General features: G+C 35.4%; 2 non-coding genes across 2 annotated transcripts; both read right to left on the reverse strand.

The window, feature by feature from the left end:
* Positions 1-8665: 8665 nt before the first annotated feature.
* On the reverse strand, positions 8666-8737 carry Trnap-ugg (transfer RNA proline (anticodon UGG)). The gene has a single exon. It is a non-coding gene; the product is annotated as a tRNA-Pro (tRNA).
* Positions 8738-13877: 5140 nt separating this feature from the next.
* On the reverse strand, positions 13878-13949 carry Trnap-ugg (transfer RNA proline (anticodon UGG)). The gene has a single exon. It is a non-coding gene; the product is annotated as a tRNA-Pro (tRNA).
* Between the last annotated feature and the right edge of the window lie 2682 nt (positions 13950-16631).

Genomic DNA, 16631 nt, shown 5'->3' on the forward strand with positions numbered 1-16631 from the left:
TAAAAGCCGTTCGAGAAAGAATTCGCAGAAATCCCCTTAAAAAGCAGAAAATCATGTCCAGGGAAATGAATGTATCGAACAGATCTATGCCAAGACTAATTATTAGGGCTGGGCTCCACATGAGAGACTTCCATCGCTCATCTGGTCAACTTTTGACTACACGTTAGAAGAAACTTAGACTCGATAGATGCAAGCAGCCTCTTCGGTGGCACGCAGTCAACGGCCATGAAAATATTCTTCTCACAGATGAAAAAGTCTTCACTGTTGAGAAAGTTTTTAATAAGCAAAACGACCAAATCTATGGTAAAACTTCTAAAGGCGCAACAAAATGTTGTTCCAAGGGTTCAGCGTGGCCACTATCCAGCCTCCGTAATGATTTGGTGGGGAGTATCTTGTAAAGGCGTTACATCCATTCGTTTCTGTGCAAAACGGGTTAAGAAAGCGTGGTGAAGCAGTTGCTCAGTACTCTCTCCGATGGAGAGCGTTGGATCTTCCAGCAATATTCCGTTCCAGCCCATAAGGCAAAAACCACTCAGCAGTGGCTAAAAAACGATATTCCTGTGTTCATAGCCGCAGAAGATTGACCGTCCACCGACCGGAAGTCCAGAAATGAATCCATTGGGCTACAGTTTGTGCCCAAAATTGAAGAACATGGCTTGGCGAAAACCTGAAGGGGCTCAAACAATCTTTGGACGTCAATATCCATGGAAACCGTGCGTGCTGCAATAGCTGAATGGCCTAATTGTTTGATGGCTTGTGTAATGGTGATCATTTCGAATGAAAATTAAGGACATTTTTTTTTAATATTTACATGATTAAATACAACTAACTTTATTAAAAAAGTATTATAACTTCATATCTATAATAGACTTAAATTTAAACAGAACTTTTATTTATTATTTTTTGTTTTTATTATCCCACTTGGGAACATAGAGCTTCAACAAAACATTTAAATCTTATTCGGTTAACCGCGGTTCTCTTTAAGACGTTTTGTTTGGTTAACTGTTTCCAGTTCACGAAGGTTAGAACGCCTCCAAGCATTTCGTGGACGACCGGGTCATCTGTGTCCTTGTGGATTTCATTCCAATGCTAATGCTTTCCCTGTCCTTTCTGAAAGTGTGCCCGATCCATCGCCATTTACGACCACCTATCACCTTTTGGATTGGATCTTGCTCGGTGATCGGTGATCATTTGAACTTATGGCAGTACTAAGTATTTTCAGTTTCTAATCTATTTATAATTTCATACAAATATTTGACTATTTTATCATAAACGCGCAGTGTAACTTTTAAATGTTGCACTAATAAAAACATATTATTATATTTATCACTTTAATGGCACCAGATCAGTTTCTTTGTTTGTTTGTTTGTTTGCACCACAAATTTTGATTTACGCCAGACGGAAGTCGTTTGTATTGTAAATGCACAAAAACGATAAGTTATAATTTTCGTCAATTCGACAGTCATTCAACAAGCGCCGCTGTCTTGTCAATAGCACCAAAACCTACTGGCATTGCAACATCGGTTACTACAGACAGATGTTTTTGTTGTTACTTTACGTTTTACTGCTGCTGCTGCTGCTGGATGACTGCTTTGCTATGGTTAACCGTTAATAAACCACTTTCGTACATCTGATTACTGCTGTTGGTAATGCCACTGATCCTCACAACTGCATTTCGATGACGTCCCATTACCACATACACACAGCCATACATACGTACGTGCATGTAAGCGAGGCGAAACAAGTGAGCGATAAGTAGCTGCTCGCAATAGTGACTCGATTTTGCCAACATTGCTTATTGCTGTAGGTTGCTTCACAATTTATATTTATTTTTTCTTTTTTGTATTTTTATTTTTGTTTTCTTTTTCTTTTTTTTCTGTGTTGGCACCTAATGGTAACCACTTGTTGCTACCAGCAACATGTTTGTGGCATACAACACCGCAGCATTAAACTGCAGCAACGGCAATTTTTCTTTTTCATTGAAATTGCAGCGCCAGGCGCAGGTGATTTGCTGCTGCTTTTGCATTTGTGCGCTAGTTGTTTGTGATATCACAAGGAAAATAGTATTTTTAGCAGTGCACCACCATTGAACCGCCCCAGCCAACAAGCCAGGCAGCCGGCCAGCCGGTCGGTCCTGTCATCATCATTAGGCTTTCGGTTGCAGTGAAAGTTGCTCCAAAACATTTATTGGTTTTATTCACGCTCGAGATTTTTTGACAAATTCTTGCAGCATTATTTACTTTATCAAACGTTGTTATTTTATTTACTCGCTTGTTGTTGTTGTTGTTGTTGTTGTTGTTGTTGAGGTGGTTGAGCATTTCTGAGCTGAATATGCTCCTAATTAGTGACCAGCACCGTTTTACTACCACTATCTCGTATGATGATGATGTTTTTTATTTCATTTTATTATTTTTTTTTTTTCCAAATCAGATCCATTTAGTGAGGTATAGCAAGTATAGCAGCGAATCCTTTATCTCGATGTCTGAGATTTCCTTAATTTGCTGTAGGAAATGCTAACCGAAGGATCGGAGTCGTGCCCTGGCTAGTCCCGGACATTCACATAAATAGTGGAAAAGACTTTCCTTCGCCCCTTCCGCTTGACAGCTTCTACAGATAGGATTGAAGGGTAGATTGAGTCTAGCTGCATGATCCCCTACTTTCCAATGTTCTGTAAGGGTTGCAGTGATGCGTGAAATGTTTGGGCGAGAACATCCTAGCAGGTCATTCGTCCTTTGTTGTAATACATGTAGGTATTTGCTTCCATCTTCTTTCGGCTAAAGCATGATAGTGTGAAGCAATGGATGCTTTTAGTGTGTTCAGCGGGGTGGAGACTGCCACCGCCTCTGCTATGTCTAGTGTCGAGCCCTTTCTTGCTAGCTCATCCGCTATCTCATTGCCCCGTATGTTCCTATGACCGGGAACCCATATCAGGGTAATTTCAAGCCAATGGCTGAGCAGTTTCAGCTCCTCTCTACACTGTAGGACCAGTTTGGATGAAATGTAGTTGGAGTCTAAGGCCTTAATAGCTGCTTGACTGTCTGAGAAGATAGCTACTCTTGCACCAACTTCCTTGTAGAGTTCTAGGGATTTGCATGCTTCTCTGATCGTTAAAAGTTCTGCCTGGAACACGGTGGCATAATCAGGAAGACGAATTGATTGAGATAGGTTGAGTGGCTCCGAATGGAAGCCAGCTCCCACACCACAGTTCATCTTAGAACCATCGGTATAAATTTCGATATCGTGTCTTCCAATCACCTCTCCTTTGCTCCACTCGGCTCTCGGTGGAAAACGTACCGTAAAGCCTTTCTTGAAGTTTAGGTCGGGGATTGTGTAGTCTGATCCGTTTTTGAGCAGCGGGGGTCCCTGTAGGAGGATCTTACTGTGACCGTACGACCTTGTTGTGCAGCTTCCTATGTCTCTGAGTCTCACCGCGCTGCAAGTAGCTATTATTTTAATGTGTAAATCTAATGGCAATAGATGTGTTAGTACATTGAGCGCTTCAGTAGGACTGGTGCTAAGCGCTCCTGTAGTTAAGATACACGCTGTTCTTTGTATCTTGTTCAGCTTAGTTTTGTTATATTTACACATTTACATTTAATACATGGACTCGCTTACTAAACATTTATTTTCCACAAACTAATTTATATTTAGATTTCGTGCTTTTAAATGTTAATATAAATATTTTTAAATTATTCCAGAAAAATCTTAAAATCCGCAGGAAACGGCTAAATGATTTTTCCAGCTTAAAACGTACACCACCAGAGTTGTTTTGCCCAAAGTCCTCGGAATATATTTAAATTTTTCATTTGAAATGTTTTGCTCAGTAGTTGAGTTGAGCGAATTGGGCCACTGTAGAAATTTTAAAAAATCTACTTTTTTTATAAATAAACTGTAATACAGTTACACAAATTGCCAATGCATGATGAAAAGTGGAAGGTATTGGAAAACTGAGCGTAGCACAAACACAAATTTTAATCTCAAATTTCAAAATCTTAAATCAATTTTATGAATAACTTCCGGGATATGGAAAAAATGTACGTATTTTATTACATCGTATACGATGTAAGAAGCACAGGAGTGACCAACTATCTTAGTCTGGCTATGGACTCAGATGCCAGGAGAAAAATTGTGGAGGAAGCTTAATCGTGTAGCTGCCCAAACCGGACATTTACCGAGAAATTGCTCACCAGTCTTCTTCTCTGGAAGGTCTCCACAGCTTCTGCGTGTGTGCCGATCATCCAATGACCGCTAAACACAGTTACGACTTTGGAAATGGAAATGCGTGGAGTCCTCATGACTTTCTGAGTCCTTCTTCTATAGTATATATATATTTTCCCATAGTTCCTAGATGAAGCATAGGCCCTCAATAACAAAGTTATAATTTCGTTTGTTTAAAACTCAATTTGACTCTAGGAACGTCCTGATCTGTCCGCCTCTGCTTCTACTTTTTGCTTCCATATATTGGCTGGTCTCCCGCTCCTACGGCTTCCTTGGGGATTCTAGTCTAGCGCTGTCCTTCCGTGCGCAATGTGTGTCCGATCCATTTCCACTTGCGACGCATAATTTCTATGTGACCTGGTGTTTGCCCGGTAGCCGGCCAAGAATTGTCGTTGCTTATAATATCAGGCCAGAATATCCGCATTATCTCCGCTTTAGGAAGAATTGCAATGATTGTGATATGCTTGTTGTTAAGTTCCATGTTTCACATCCATGCGGAACTATCGACTTTACGTTAGTATCAAATGTTTTCAGTTTTGTGGGCCTGGAGATGTGGGTTGATCTCCATACCTTGTCTAGCATGCCAAAAGCAACGCGTCCCTTAGATATTCGGTTGCGTATGTCAGTTGTTGGTCCGTCTGTTTTTTTTTTTTAAATTATGCTCTCAAGGTAGCAAAATTCATCTACATCTTCAAGCGGCGTGTCGGCAATATGAAGGGCTTGCGTTTCAGTTGTTTTAATCCACATTACTTTGGTCTTTGCTATGTTAATTTTTAAACCTGTTTGTGCTACTGCAAGGCAATACCGCTTGTAGCTGATGCATCTGAGTATTTGTGCGATAGGAAACAACAAATGTCGTTCGTCCAGTCTAGGCCTTCAAGCCGGCCACATAAACCCTAGGAAATGCTCCTGCTAATCGCACACGCTTCTCGCATTGCTAGGTCCAGGACTAGGTTGAACAAGAATGGAGATAATACACATCCTTGTCTAACACCGGCTTGAACTTCGATACTACCACTTAGAGCATTTTCGTATTTCACGTGGCATGAAGCGCCCGAGTACAATTCTTTTATGATGGTGTAAATTTTCTCAGGCACTTCCTTGCATTCAATAGATTCCCAGATTGCTTTATGATTGAGAGTGATCGTGAAAGTCTGCTTGTTCTTTACGTAGTCCCTGAGTCAATGAGTGGGACTGCCTTTTGTGAATTACGTGTGCTGTTACTTTGTTCACCATGCTTAGCAACGTTATTCCTCGCCAATTTTTGCACTCAGATAGGTTACCCTTCTTCGGGAGAAGGGTGATAACCCCCTCTTTTAACTCAAATGGTATTCTTTCAGAATTCCAGATGTTTTTCAAGAAGAGCAGAAGGATCCGCGCGCTTACTTGGGGTCAGCTTCGGGGTTGATGTTATCGGACCTGGGAGCTTTTTAGAGACTTTATCACGAATAAATGGAGCTTCTTTTCTGCGCTTTCCAGAGAAATAATGAATAGTGTAATCCCCTTTTAACAACAATTAGGGAGATGCCGAGAATCGGGTAGAAGACCCCTGAGACCAATTCAGTCGACCCCTTCCTGGCAAACTCATCAGCAAATTCATTTCTCTCTATGCTCCTATGTTCTGGAACCCAGATCAGAGAAACTGCACGCCCAAGAGATTTGATTTAAGTGATGACAGAGGTACCAGCATCTGTACAGGTTTTCGTCTCGTTTCAATCCTGCCTACTCGGAAAGATTGCCCTGGCACGACCCTCACACTTCAGTTTGCGGATCGAGAGATCTTACGAAGTTCACCGAAATACGGCGTTAACTGTCTAAAAAGCGCTACTATGTATGTCCTTTGAGGGACTACTTCCGGAGGCCAACCTTCTTAAACCTGATTGCACTTTGAGCAGTGGTGGATTATGACGTAAAAGTCGATAGGAAGTAAGGAAATAAGGACATTCAGGGCAGCACTGGGCAACTTTTACATGCTCCGGTGATGCTAATGCATGCAGTTCTTTGAACTCTTTCCAGTTTAGTGATATTATAGCCCCTCCGAAGAGCTTCCCACCACCAAACCAGGCATCCATACGCTAAAATTGGCGGAACCACTACGTTGTACATCCACAGCATGACCTGTGGCTTGAGTGCCCATTTTTTGCCGAACATAAATTTGCAGGAGTAGAATGCTATACTGGCCTTCTGTACCCGATTTTCAAGCTTTTAATGAAGTTTGGAATCAAGTATCAATCCAAGACAGCTAACTTCCGATGAAAGCGGGAAAACGCGGTATAGTTCAATTCAAATTGGAAAGAGTCTACTACTTATGGGGAGACTTGCTATTAGTCAAATTTTCGTCCCCTAGTCTGTAAAACTGCATACACAAAATTTTTCTAAAAATTAAGAGTAAAAAGTTTTAAATTTTGAAGAAAATTTGACGAATTTTTACAAATTTTATGTAATACAAAGCTCGAAACTTTTCTTTTTGTTGTATATATTTTAATTTATTTATTTATAAAAAAATAAATAAAAGTACAAAGTAACGTTTTTTTGACGCTAATTGTATATATTTATGTTTCTAAAAATAACAAAAGAATTCATGTAGTAATTATTTAAATTTATAGTTGAATAATTTTACGTTGTAATGAAAAGGCGATATTTCGGCATTTTCACCTTGCTAACGACGCCGTTTATCGGTATGCCATAAGCTGACTTACTCACTAGCCACACTCGACAATGATATTTCAAATCAAAAAAAATTTTTTTTATTATTTTTTTACTATTTTTTTTCGAAAAATATTACAAAAACTAAAAGTTTATACAATTTTTTTGTTAAAAAAATATTAAGAAATGTTCGGCTCTTTTCTAGACGAAACCGAATTGAAATTTTGTGCCAGAAGCCGAAGTTCGGTCATTCACTAGGAATATTTGACTAATTCCTAAAATACAATATATTTTTATTATAGTATTTTTATTTATTTATTATTATTTATTTATTATTATTTATATAGATCCTGCGTTTTTCTCGGAATACAGTCTAAGCCTTGTCATATTGCTCGTTGAAGTTGTCCATAATCAGTCTCACAGTTGGACGACTGAAATGGCGATTGGGCCACGCTTGGAGGTATTTTCAAATTGCCACAATTTGTACTTTTTTCAAATGCATGCAACTTTTGCAGCTTTTGATGATATTCCATACTATTTTCTTATTTTATTAAAAAGAAAAACAAACAAAAAAAACTACTTTTTTCGCCGGAAATTTTTGATACCTTGGAAATTAATAAGATATAATATAAAAAATTCATTCAACCCCATCTTAACTTCTAATCATACGCTGGGTAAGCCAATTTAGCGTTTTAACATTTCATGAGTTTGTTAAATCCGAATTAAAAATGTAACCTCAGGTTTTGCAAGTAAAGTAGCAGCCCTAATTCTCAAACTTTGGTAATTAGTTAGTAGCCACCAGGGACATACTTGGACGTTCATTGTGAAATTCTCAAATTTAAAAAGAAAGAAAAAAAATCGAAATCTGAAAAATTTTTAAACATTTTTTTTTTTTTTTTTTGTAATTATAATTTCATCTTTTCATAAACACGCTCTCTGCTTTTCCATTTCATTACATTATGTTTTACTGCTATTCATACTAAAATACAATTAAATAATATAACATGCAGTTTTTCCTTCTTTCAAAACTGTCAACAGATTTATCTGGAAATTTATGCTTTGCTACATTTTTATCTCGATCGCTCCTTTTTCATGGCATATGTATAAATATGCAATCACAATTTTCAACTAGCATACATATTTTACTTCAAGTAGCTCACTACTCGTTATTTATTATAAAGGTTACAATTGAAATACTGCACATCCAGTATCAGTCATCAAGCAGCAAGAGAATAACTTTACTACTGCACTCACTCACTCACCTGTATTGATACATAAGTCGTTTGTGTGTATGTTGATGTCAAAGCGAACAACAATAAACTAGAAGCAAATCTTGGCTTGCCCATCTTATTTAAAAGCATTACAGAAAAAACAATCCAAACATATGTATGTAAATGTTTGAAACATATGAACATACGAGTACAAACTCATTAAATTTCAATTCACTTCCCTGTGTGGTCGCAAATTGTTTACTACAGCTATGAGTGTCATCTGATAAAAAGTCAAATCGTGTACATTTAATTAAGATGTTGCGTTATTTGCAGACACTCAATTTTCTCTTACTAACCATCAATGTGAAGAAATTGTTAGTGAAAAAATATAACTTTGTTGAAAAATAAAAATAAAAAAAGCAAAAATTTAGTGAAAAAATATAACTTTGTTGAAAAATAAAAATAAAAAAAGCAAAAATTTAGTGAAAAAATATAACTTTGTTGAAAAATAAAAATAAAAAAAGCAAAAATTTAGTGAAAAAATATAACTTTGTTGAAAAATAAAAATAAAAAAAGCAAAAATAAAGACCGGGCTCAACCGGGATTTGAACCCGGGACCTCTCGCACCCAAAGCGAGAATCATACCCCTAGACCATTGAGCCGCTTGAAGCAATTTTGTCTAATATTAGTTTTGTCCACATAGTAAGCATTTTTGTCACCCTGCAGTTATTATCTTTCATTTTCGGTTACCCTGTTGTGTAGCATATTGTGCGTGTTGTAGCATGAATTTTTGTGCGTAGTATTAGTGAAATATTTAGAGCGCAGTGCTAAATCCTCTTATAATAATTGATGAAAAACGTATTTATATTTTTTCGGTAGATGATTCTTGTATGTTAATTTAAAGAAAATTAATTTTTAAAACATAAAACTGGTTTAGAAAAGGTGCTGAAAAATTTTGTGTAGGTTTTTTGTGACTCAGCGAAGGGCTGGTATGGATATGTGTTTGTTAAAAATTGAGGTAAATAAATATTGAAGTTATCCTTTTGTCAAATAACTTCAATATTTATTAAAAAAAAAAAGAAAAATTATTTAGTTTAAAAAAAGAAAAATTCTAATACATTCAGAATTGCATACAACTATCGGAAGATTTTTGTAATATTTTTATGAATATAGTTACATGATCACCCTATATACGTATATACCTATTCCTATATTATACTTACTCTTAATTCTAACTCAATCTTACTCTTATATTTAATTACTTATGCTAACTCTTATTTAAACCAACAACTGCTTTACATACTTTCTCACACTCTACACCCACACGCCTACTCACGCACTCAACATACACACAACATGCATTCCTACATTCATTGCTAGTTTTACTTTCTCCCATTCTCATTAAATGTTAAATATTAGTTAAGCTTTAAGTTAAGAAGAGTTTTGTAAAAATGAGAGTGAAATAAAGTTCTTTGACTGAAGAAGACGTGTTTTGCTTCATTATTATATGAATATGCACCTTTTGTTCGCAAAAATGAAGGCATCAAAAAGACTTTGCAAACTCCCAAAATCTTTATTCACAGTTATAATGGAAAGAAATATTTTCTTCGTCGTGTATTGAAAATTACTGATGCAGTTTGAAGAAGGCGTGTTTGCTGAACAATTTTGTAGCTTTTTGCCACTCAACACACAATCCCCTCGTGTGTTAGAAGGGATGTTGTGTGGGTTTGTTAGTGAATGTAGGAAAAATTAAAAATAGCAGGCAAATCGAGGTAAATAAATATTGAAGTTCTTTGCCAAAAATTATTAGTTTCAAAAAATAAAATTAAAAGTGAAAAATATAAATTGTAAAAGCTAAGTAAAAATTAAAAAAAAAAATAAGAATGCACAAAAAAATCAAAAAAGTCAAAAATAATAAAAAAGGATGAATGGAAAATATCGGGTAGGATTTGTAATTCCCTTCTGAGTGCATTTTGTCGAAATTTTCCGGCGATTGCATTGAAATTCGTTTAGAAGGTTATAATACAAATATAGAAATGCGCAAATAAAATAATTAATTTAAGAAAATAGTGGTCAGAAAATAGAGAAAGTTGGGTGACCAATCTTCGGTCGGCATTTTTGTTTAAATTACTAAACAACTAAATAGTCTTGGTCCTTGAATCCCAAATATATTGTAATACAAGGTGGAGCAAAATTAGTAACTAACTAGGTTTTTGAATAACTTTTATTACGAAATAAAAAAAAAAAATTATTTTGAGAGATGAAAATTTTGAATGATTTTTGTTTTTTTTTTACTAAATAAAAAAAAATGATTTTGAGTGATGGAAGTTTTATTTTAACCTTTGCACCCTCTATTGTTTGTCTTTTTATATACTAGAGCTACCTACAAGTAGTTCAAATCTTCCGATTGCGTGATTAATTTTGCGCCACCAAAAGTCTGCGTCAACAAAAGTCTACGTACTCTTACAAACTAATATAAACTTATTAACTATAAGGAACATTATTTTCATTGCAGTTTTTAACTCAGTATCTAGTGGGAAAAGTTAAGAAAAAGTTTTTTCTAATAGCGGTCGCCCCTCGGCAGGCAACGGCAAACCTCCGAGTGTATTTCTGCCATGAAAAAGCTCCTCATAAAAAATATTGGCACAATGCCTCTCGCACTAGGTTTTTATTGCTTATGTGGTGCTTTCTTATTTTTTCCCCCAGCATATTCCACACGTGTTCAATCGGATTGATATCCGGGCTCTGTGGTGGCGTCTCCAAAAGGTGTGGAGTGTTATACGCGAGGTACAGCCTAGTGTTCATTGCTTTTTGTTTAGGGTCGTTGTCTTGCTGAAAATAGAAATGTTTCAATATCAATATACACGTATTGTTCCATCACTCCGTTGATAAATTTCTAATTTCTGACTCCTGCTGCAGCCAGGCAGCCCCAAACCATAATAACTCCGCCGCCGTGTTTTATGGGTTTTATGGTATTTTTTAGATTCAGGGCTTTTCCTGGGCTCCTTCATACGCGGAGACGCCCGTTTGAGCCAAAAATATTGTACTTCGACCCATCTGAGAAGATGACCTTCCGCCAGAAGTCAATTGGTTTGTCCACATACGCTTTGGCAAACTCTAAGCGCTTCCTCCTATTAATTAAATTTACGTGCGGATTATTGCGAGGAGTGTAGGACCTAAAGTTATATGTTGTCATCGCTCTGCGGACTGTTTCCGGGTGCACCTCCTTGTCAATGTTGCGATCTAGCTTTGACGCAATCTTCACTGCGCTACAAAACGGATCCTTGTCGACCAGATGCTTTATTGTGCACCTGTCACGATCGGAAAGTGCAGGCGGCCGTCCGGATCTTTTGTTATTTTTAATGCGGCCTTCGTATTTGAATCGCCCAATGACAGTCCGAATAGTGGATTTACTTCTACCCATAATCTTAGCTATGTCTGCATAAGATTTTTGCTCCTTTGTGTGGAGATGCAGGATCTTTCCACGATCATCGAGTGATAACTCTTTTCGAGGTATTTTTTATCCATAAAAATCGAATATTTTGTCCAGCTCAAGCAAAACACGCCAACTATAATGAATTTACTCATTACTGCACACATTTTTCAAAAATCCTCGTTATTTCTAAGAAGAACGCTGGCGCCGGACGCAAATATTTGAGTATGTTTACATACGTTGTATTAATATAAGACTTAAAAGTAATTGTTTTTCTTTTGTAGCTTGGAAGAAAATATATTGTTAGCCCGCATCAAAGTTTTTTAAATTTAACAAGTTTTTGGCCAAGTTACACTGTGATTTGTGCAAATATAACAAGAGTACGATGACTTAAGTGGCACACGGTATATCGTCAATTTGCTGCAGCAGTGCCATGCTTCAAAAAACCAAAAATTTCTGGAAGAACGACTTCAGAGTTTCCAATTTGTAAAAGCAAATGAGCGATCGAAATTTTTATGTTCCACCTTTTTTTTAACATTTGTTTTTATAAAATATCTAGAATTTAGTATATTACCTACCTACCTAGTATACTTAATGTTCCAGTCATATAGTCTTGATGTCATTGAATAGCCAATAAAAACGCTGAATTTGCTTTATACGCATTTTATGGAATTTTGTAAAAGTTTATTAGACAAAGGAGTTTAAATATTTTTAACTGAGTTAATCAACTGATTTTAAAACTTTTTTTATCGCGTCCTTTTTAGCCTTCAATGACACCACAGGTAATTTTCGATTGATTTTCAGACATGATCCCCAACGATATGCTATTTCATGATATCACAAATTCTATATATCAGTTCTGTACCGTAATAAGATAAGCAATTCCCATACGATTATCGTAGCTCATCCATTTTAATGCTCCTGACGGTGTATTGTGATTAATTACCAGCATTTTTCATTGCTAACGCTGATCTTTCCACCCATAGTGGTCCTTTTACTCTCATCCGTCCAAAAGATGATTCGCCATTACTACAGTGGCCATTTCTGATGTAAGTATCTGCAAAGCTTAGCCTTATTTCAAGTATCGCTTGGTTAAAAGTGTATATTGGGCTTTCACTCACATTAAGCTTTAGCTTTTCCTTAATCTTCTTGGAACAAATATTGGCCTCGCTTCACTAAATTAACTATTTTGTAGTGGATTTTTTCCTCTTTTAATCGTTTTGGACTACGAGTTTCAAGACGATTCTTTCATTTTAAAAGTCGACACACCATTTTTGCTGAAGAACCAATTACTTTTGTGTATTTCTTTGTAGATTTCGTTTTCCTTTACTGTATTTCTATAAAGTCATGAAAGTTTATCCTTTTATCACTCAGTTGCCAATTTTTGACGTACAAAAACAATTTGCTTTAAGACAGAAATGGTATTTATACACAAATTATTTCGCTCGCTGATCTATTAACGGCAGCTCTGTTATTATTAAAAAAAGTGAAATTTAGTTATCCAAGCGAACTGCGAAAGGACACTGATTGCCATTATGGCTTTTTTCGAATTAAAGTTTATACTCATTTACCATAACCTTAACTATGTATGTAGGTAGGTCTGGGGGCTGCCAATATGATACACTTCGATCTATCGTAGGTCCGTTGTGATACCACTGGAACTTTTTCCTTACCCTATGGTATCCCTTTTAAACCATCCCGTAGCTTTTATAAACGACCTTAACTTCGTTAGTTTAAGATGCGCTGGATGATGGATGTTTAAGATCCAGATGTAGTGGATATCTATTAAAAAACCACTACTAAGCATGTAAAGCCTTTTCTAGCTAATATTTCACACTCACAAAGGAGGTGTCTAATAGTTTCCTCCTCTTCTGTTTTATAGCAGCTTCTACAATAATCGTAGTACTGAACATCCAGCTTTCTAGCAGGGTTACCTAATAGAGTTACTGTTCGTTACGAGGCCTCACTGTCTCTTTTCTTGCACTTATGTTCCGCTATCTTTACAAATGCGATAAATCTCATCGAAGTTCTCTTACTAATAAAATATACGCTTTCAAAGCGATTGACCTTGTTATAGCAGTGACAACAAATGACAGTTCTCGGCCGGGTATAAATCCGGGTTGTTCCGGTTACGAAGAACCGACTGTCGTGGAGACGGGTGGTTGAGTGTCGTTAGTCTTAGCTAAACAAATATTATTAAAAAGATTTACACAATAAAAAATCAAAATAAAAATTTTGCAGAATAAGATTTAACAAGAACTCAACAAATTAAAGACAAATAAAATAATTAGATAAAATTTAATAGGATAAATAAAAATCTATTGCGAAAAATTAAATAAGTAATAAAATTACTTTAAAAAAAGTCGGCTGGGCTCAACCGGGATTTGAACCCGGGACCTCTCGCACCCAAAGCGAGAATCATACCCCTAGACCATTGAGCCGCTTGGCTACAAATTGTCCAATGATAGTTTTATCATGTGAATAAAAGAAAACTAATAACAATTTTATTATTGATTGATTGATTTTACTTTTATTACACATCCCACATGAACCATGCAGTAATCTTAAAAAACTTCACGTATAGATTTTCAATTACATGCTAATGAGAGATTCTGTCTTTGCTGTGCATCTGCTTCAAAAGTGTTTGTATGTTACCTTTTCTATTCCCACAAAGCATACCGTATTGCATACTTTTAGGCTGCGATTGTTAAATAGTGCTGGTAAAGCAGTGCACAGTTCGTGTGTAATGATCATTAAAATAATCATGGGTGTAGAAAATATCACTTAATCATTACGAGCTGGGTTTTTTTAGGTAAGAAGTTCATGAAATTAAGTTTTTGTTATAAAAGTGCATACAATTTCAAAAATGCTGTGAAAAGAGCCTAAATTCAAATTTTAAGGTTTTTGATTCAAAATTATCCCATACACTTGCTCCCATAATTAGTAACTTCATCTTTTTACGCACACTTTCGCAATACTTTTCATGCCAAATTTTTTCGCACAACTTTTATAAATATAACAGATATCTTATAAATCAGTTCCAACATTTGCACATAATTAACAAAAATTTAACAAATTTCAAAAAAATGTCAAAAACAAATTTTCAATTTTTTGATCAGAATCTATAGAAAATATCTGGGTATGCAGTTTTATAGTTTATTCAATTTTAATATAATAATATAAAAAATTAATAATTAAAGTGCAAGTTTGAAGTCGCTCAAAAATCGCTTTGATTTTAGTTGGTTTCTTTACATATTTTTTTTAATTTTTTTTTATTTTATAATTTATTATTACTTTTTTATTTTTTCATTTAATATTAATTTTGGGTTTTTTTTTTCTTTATTTTCCTTTTTTCTCTTCTTTTTATTCTACTTTTTTTTTCTTCTTTTTATTCTTCTTTTTTCTTCTTTTTTTCGTCTTTTATATATATTTTTTTTATTATTTTTATTTTTTTAATTTTTTTTTATTTAATTTTATTTTTTTTTTTTACTTAATTTTATTACTTTTTTTTTACTTAATTTTACTATTTTTATTTTTATTTTTTATTTTTATTTTTTATTTATTTATTTATTTTTTTTTTTGATATTGAACATTTTCTTTCATTTCCATATTTGTGTTTCATATGAGAGAATTTGGGCTCCGGGCCTTTTATGATGCCACAGGGAGTCTATTTGTACTCAAAATAAATTTCGTCACATTCCTGATATGCCGGAAACTGAGATCCTCTTAAGGTCTTGAAATAAATATCTACAAAAGGTTTCAGTCCTCTGTCTAGATGTTAGCCGGCAGTGGAAAAAAAGTTCTGGTGTAGTCCCCTCTTTCAGCTTCTGCAGAGGGAAAGCCCAATCTGAAAAATATAAGAACTGTGGTTAGAGTGGAGTGAGTAGAGATTTCTATCTGTATATAATTAGATGGATTCGCTTTTCCTAACCACCTGTAATCCCCACTCATCATCGTGAATTTAGCATTTGAAAAATTGAGTAATTCAGTTGAAAAAAGCAGTAGTCGGTTTTCATAGTGAGGTCAATAGAACAAAGGTTAGATGTAGGGGTGTTATAATTTTTATATCACGTCCAATCTTATGCCAGTATTAGATGTGAATTTTTTTATACATAAATTTCCATCGGGAGCAGATTTAACGCCGTGTACAGCACTTGTAGTTTCCATCATCAGAGAATATAGATATAGGTGTGCCAATATCATCCTTGATTACCGGCTTTTAGCGATTTTGAAGGAATCAGCTGATTTGCTCACAAAACAGCGGATGTGATGGTGGTTTATTTACAAAATAAATCGGAAGAAACTGAGACTGTCCACCGCCCATGTTATTTTACTGCTATCTTAGCAACGGCTGATTGAAACTCAACTAACCTTACTTTACACATTGTGTTTTCATTTCACCCGTCTCTCTCTCGCAGTCAAATTCCCTATGACGTAAGAGACAAATCTATTCTCACAATTTTGCTTCGGGTGGACAAAACGTGTAATCTATCATCCTTGGTTTCCACAGCGACTACTATGTATTATTAGCACGGAAGCCAGTCCATATTCTAATTGTTAGCATTTTCCTTGAGAGTACTTTTTCTTACAAAATTTTAGGTTTTCAAGTCGATTCTATCTATAGGAAACCAGCTCTGCTTCCTGGAGTTCAATTCTTGTTCTTGGAACAGTTCAGTTCTTGTGGAATTGACCCACATAACCTGCTGCTTTACCAAGGTGAACTTTTTTTTAGTAATCTCTATGAAGATGAACCAGATTTTCTAAGCAATACGGCCGTTGAAAAATACTTAAGAACGATACCCAGTTTTCTCCGTTTCAGATTTTTTGTTCAATAAAATCACTTAAATATTTTGTATATTAGGTTTCATTTTATAAATCTAAAATGTTTTCAATCTGTATTAGTCTTTTTATCTAAGAAAAACATACATTTTTTTTACTTCATGCCCAAAATGAATGCAATCTCTATATCTTTCGAAAAAAATACTTAAGCACGAAGCAAGTAGGTAGTCAATCATAAAACATGCAGGCGAAAGGGAAAAGTTTAAAGAAATATTTTGTTTAATATCCTCTTTGCTTTATTACTGCTGCATAACGCAGTTGCATTCACATTAATAACCCTCTAC

Source organism: Anastrepha ludens, chromosome 2 (assembly GCF_028408465.1).
Source record: "Anastrepha ludens isolate Willacy chromosome 2, idAnaLude1.1, whole genome shotgun sequence".
Lineage (NCBI taxonomy): Eukaryota > Metazoa > Arthropoda > Insecta > Diptera > Tephritidae > Anastrepha > Anastrepha ludens.